We start from the raw sequence: 5,703 nt of genomic DNA on the forward strand, positions 1-5,703 counted from the left end.
CTCAGATCACTTCCTTCACACTATGTCTGGGCCATCTGTCCACCTGGCAGTGTAGTGTACCTTGGGCTCTATCTCAGGCAGGCTCACTGACTTTTAAAACTCCAAACATTAGGGACTTGGCATGGTGTGGACCTCCATTGGTCCTCTCGGGGAGTGTCCTGTTGGGCTGGGACTGCTGTAGTTTGATCCAGAGGGGCAGTCCCATCAAAGTGCAGGAGCATGGGGTTTGGGCTAAAGCACAACAAAGTGCTAGTGTACAAGTTAACTGCCCTCAGCAGGTGTCTCTGCACCTGTGCTGAGGAGCAGGGGAAGGAAATGGCACCCAGGCTCTTCTGTTCATAGAGAGGCAATGCCACCCTTCCCAGATGCACTCCAAGAAGGAGCCATCTCTCTGAGTGTGTCCCAGGGGACCTCAGATCACGCCTCTACCCCTTGGGCTATCTGCCCACCTTCTTCATAGGAGCACTGCTATGCCCTCAGGGTTCCACACCACGGACATCTAAAATTCCAGTCTTTGAGCACCACTCATGGTAAAAACTCACACAAATCGACCTCTCCTTTTTTCCCAGTCAATGGCTTTGGGAAAGCCAAAAGTGTTTTCCTTGTGCAATTCACTGTGTGCTCCTCTCTCTTTCTCTCATTCTCTCTCTTTCTTTCTCTCACCTTACTATATGGCCAGGCCTCCGTCCCCTCTCTAGCACCCATGATATCTTTTTCCACCAAACCACAGCTCCACACCTCCTACCTTCCATGATATGGCCTCTTTTTTCCCTCTAGTTGTGTGCAGTTTGTTCTGTTAATCCTCAGATACATTTTCTTGGGTATTCACAATGATTTTATATTTATCTAGCTGTGTTTCAGGGTCAAGGCAAACCTAGAGTTCTCCTACTACCTCACCATCTTAGCTCACCCCATTGGTATTTGCTTTTACCTAAGTTCTAAGTGTTTTTTATTCTTTGACCACAGTCTAAAATAATGTTGTCAGCAACTTCTCAACAAGTATTATAAAATAATGAAGAAAAAAATGTATATATATGTATACTGAAGGAGGAACTATGAATTCTTTTACATCTCCAGGTAGGAAAATCAATATGTTCATAAGAAAGGGTGTTTATATTATATTATTATTATTTTGAGGTGTTGATTTAATCCACATTTATCATTAGTCCAGACAACTGGATGAACCTAACATTGTATATCATCCTTTACATCTAAATATTCATTAAGCAATACATATGTAACTTCTTAGTTTAGTTTTTAAAAATTTCCAGAATATCTTATCTAAAATGTGGGCTTCACAGAAATGTATACTTTAGGTCTTTCCCAACATGACATTGAACTGACAAAAGTGTACAAAAATGAAAAATTCTGTAACAGAAATAAGAATGGGAGCACATTGGGTATCCCTGGATGGCTCAGCAGTTTAGCACCTGCCTTCAGCCCAGGGCGTGATCCTGGAGACCCGGGATTGAGTCCCACATCAGGCTCCCTGCATGGAGCCTGCTACTCCCTCTGTCTGTGTCTCTGCCTCTCTCTCTCTCTCTCTCTCTCTCTCTCTCTGTCTTTCATGAATAAATAAATAAAATCTTAAAAACAAAAAAGAATGGGAGCACATCAGTGAACAGGAGATTTTAGTGAATTTCTGGGAGGCATAAAGTAGTTGGTAGTTTAACAAAAGATACATTAGGGCAGTGGAATCTATAGATGAGACATGTACAAAAGAAATCTACAGAAGTCTGAGACTTTGAGAACCCCAAAGACTATTCCATACCTACTCAAACTAAAGTAGGACCAGACAGTGTCTACACCAGACCCATATATTCATAGATTGATGTTAATCTTTTCATTCAAAGAAAAGGTCAGTTAGGGTCTTCATGGTTACAGAAGGAATACACAGCAGTTGCTTTTATTACCAATACAGACTTCAGGTCATAATGTTATGTGAAATATTGTAATGCAAATGTAGATAATGCAAAAATGCAGATAATTTATAGAAAAAATCAGCACAATGGGAAGGTTATACAACAACAAGAATTAAACTACAGATCTATGCAATAACATGTATTCTCTAGGGAAAATAATAACAATTTCTGGACTTTGATATATTTACTCCCTTTCCTTGGCTTAGAGATATCCCTCAGGGAAACAAAAATAGGGCATATGACCTGGTCTAATCTTGTGACCCAAAACTCCAGAAATACATAGCAAAATTTGTTTTAAATACTTTCACGGGGATCCCTGGGTGGCACAGCGGTTTGGCGCCTGCCTTTGGCCCAGGGCGCGATCCTGGAGACCCGGGATCGAATCCCACATTGGGCTCCTGGTGCATGGAGCCTGCTTCTCTCTCTGCCTGTGTCTCTGCCTCTCTCTCTCTCTCTGTGACTATCATAAAAAAAAAATACTTTCACGTTTCATATCTTTAAACAAACACCCAATTAAAGAGCTTCTCCCTGATGTTGTCCTATACTCTGTCCCAGGGGCTAATCCTCATGATAAGAAGAATAATTTACTTTGGGTATATGATGTTCATGAGCTCTTGAAGCTTTGCGCAGTGGCAGTATCGTAGCCAATGAGGTTTATCCGAGGCGCGATTATTGCTAATTGAAAACTTTTCCCATGAGCTCTTGAAAGAAAGTGAGCCAGCCTGCCATAGACAAGCTAGGCCTAGGAATCGTCCAAGCTCATTACAATGTGGAAATGAGTGATATATTCTCATTTCATTTGAGTTATTTTTGCTGTCAGTTTCATTTTAAGTTCATATACATTTTAGACATACTTATTTAGGACCTCATGGGTTTGAGAGACTTTGCAAAACACTGCAAAGATTGGAAGAGTACTAGGACTTCTAAATTGTAATCTAAAGAAGCTTATAAGACAAAAATAAGTATTACACAAGGCCATTTGTGGCCTAAAAGAATAAACAAAATATGCAATACATTAAACAAGTGAGCATCCCTAATCCTCTTTGAGGTAATATAGAAATGCATCAAGGAAGCTGTTACATTTAAGATAGATCTTGAAGAAAGGACCCACTTCAATTATAAGTGAAGGTGAGTGCAGTTGGGAAAGTGTTCTCTGTGGAGAAACCTGTGTGAACAAAAATGTGTACATGAGTAAAAAAGGTCAAAAAGGCTTTCAGTAACTCATTTTGCTGATAACACAAAAGCATTAAGAGAATTTTAAAGGGTGAGACCTTAGAGTAATATCAAAGTTTTAGGGGAACGAACCTCAAATAATGCCAAGAAGAACAAAAGTATGTGTGTTACACACATACATGCATATTTAGGTATTTATTTATATTCCCACCTAAAGTCATTGACACTAGGTCATTTATAACTGCAAAAAAAAGTTTAATGCTAATCAACATGTGTGCCTGGGTGGCTCAGTAGGTTGGATGTCTGCCTCTTGATATCATCTAGAGTCTTGATCTCTGGGTCATGATTTCAGGTCCTGTGCTGGATTCCACACTAGGTGTGGAGACTGCTTAAATAAAAGAAAAAAAAAAAAAAAAAACAGGGACACCTGGGTGGCTCAGCGGTTGAGAGTCTGCTTTTGGCTTAGGGTGTGATCCTGATCCTGGGATCGAGTCCCACATTGGGCTCCCTGCAGGGAGCCTGTTTTTCCCTCTGCCTTTCTCTCTGTGTGTCTCTCAAGAATAAATAAATAAAATCTTTTAAAAATAAATGAATAAAAATAAATAAATTAATTAATTAAAAACACAATAGCAAGCAACACATAGCAAGTATATCATCTGCAGGGGAAATGTACAATCTACTTCATATATATGTAGACACCTTTATATATCATTCACTTTATACATATACATATATGAATAAATATATGTGTATGCATATATAGAGTCCTAGATATGTATACCATATAATATAATGGTATGACAATCCATGAAAAGTTATTGTAGTGGGATATTGTTTACTCCTACTATTTAGAGGAAGAATCTGAGTTCTAAGAATTTCTCTTTAATGTTTTTCTCAATGAATCTATGACTTTCTGGTTTCTCAAGCTGTATAATTGGGTTTAAGAAAGGAATTATGATGGTGTAAAAGAGAGAGTCCATCATATCTTGATCTTCTGACTGTGCAGCTACGGGACGCACATACATGAAGACCAGAGCACCATAGTACAAGGAAACAGATAAGAGATGGGCCCCACAGGTGGAGAAGGCTTTCTTTATGCCTTGTAGAGACTTCTTTCTTAATATTGTGAAGAGCACTAGTGTGTAGGAGACAAGAACTATCAGAATGGTGAACATCTGTATTGACCCAGCAAAAATAAATACTATCAGATAATTAATAGAAGGGTCAGTACAAGTGATCTTAAGCAGGGGTATAATGTCACAATAAAAGTGATGTACTATGATGGAATCGCAGAAGGTTAGTCTGAATAACAAAGCATTATGAATTATGGCATGGAGAAGTCCACCTAAAAGTGACAAAACTAACAGCCAGATGCACAGTGTATTGGACATAATCACTGGATAAAGTAATGGTTTGCATATGGCCACATAGCGATCATAAGCCATTGTTGCCAGCAAAAAGCATTCCGTCGTTGCACTTATTGCAAAGGAAAAAAACTGTATCATACATTCAGAGAGAGAGATCATTTTTCTCTTGGCAAAGAAGTTGACCAGCATCTTGGGGGTCACTGTGGATGATACCCAGGCATCCACAAATGCCAGACTGCCAAGGAACAAGTACATGGGGATGTGAAGCTGAGGGTCATTCCAGATGAGAGCAATCAGACCAAGGTTCCCGACAATGGTGAGAAGATAGATAACCAAGAACACCAGGAACAGGGGAATGTGCCATTGTGGTTCATATGTGAGTCCTGTGAGAATCAGCTCTGTCAACAAGGTTGCATTTTCCTTTTCCATGTCCTCAACAGGTGTTGCCTGAGATGAAATAGTAAATGGGAAAAACTCATTGAATTTACAACATGAAAATATGAAGAGGAGTGTTGAAGTAAATTATGCACATCAGAATCCTCAATTTTGTGTGTTACCTCTGTAATGGGCAGAATCTCTTTTGAGGGCTTAGAAATTAATGCAACTTTTAAAATATCCATAATAAAAAAAGAATACCCATAATGAATAGAACTGGGAAAAAGAAAGAAATTTTATGTAAGTGCTAAATCTATGGGATCAGATTGAGTACCAAAGGGAAATTCTTTGTCAAGGACATGGTGGATAGCAGTGAACAAAAAAGAAGGTTGAAGAGCCTGGGTAATACAGAGTTGAATAGCACTTGAGGGATCCTGAACATTATCCATCAGGGAACTGGCTTGCTCCAAAAACATAAGGGAGTGAGACTGGGATAATTTGTAAATGAATATATGGTAGTATAGAAAATCGGCTGCACAGGGGTGCCTGGGTGGCTCAGTGGGTTAGGAGTCTGACTGTTGATTTTGGCTCAGGTCATGGTCTCAGTGTGAGATCAAACCCTGTGTCAAGCTCTGCTCCCTGCAGCAAGTCTGCCTAAGAGTCAATCTTTCTCTCCCTCTGCCCCCCACTCCATGTTCTCTGTCTCCCCCTCTATCTCTCAAGTAAATAAACAAATCTTTTTTAATAAATAAAGGAAATAGGCAGTAAGGAAGTGAAGTTGTGGTCACAAATACTTGTCAGGAAGAGGTTATTACTGTCTCCTGGTTTTCAAACCAGATTACACACTGGAATTCTCTGAGCAGCTT

The 5,703-nt window shown here is 39.6% G+C and overlaps 2 pseudogenes; one reads left to right on the plus strand and one right to left on the minus strand.

Moving 5' to 3' along the window:
* The first annotated feature begins 2,540 nt into the window (after positions 1-2,540).
* LOC144305636 (U4 spliceosomal RNA) lies at positions 2,541-2,693 on the plus strand (annotated as a pseudogene).
* Positions 2,694-3,963: 1,270 nt separating this feature from the next.
* LOC144305284 (olfactory receptor 5H2-like) lies at positions 3,964-4,891 on the minus strand (annotated as a pseudogene).
* Positions 4,892-5,703: the final 812 nt, after the last annotated feature.

The sequence above is a fragment of the Canis aureus genome, chromosome 35, assembly GCF_053574225.1.
Source record: "Canis aureus isolate CA01 chromosome 35, VMU_Caureus_v.1.0, whole genome shotgun sequence".
NCBI lineage: Eukaryota > Metazoa > Chordata > Mammalia > Carnivora > Canidae > Canis > Canis aureus.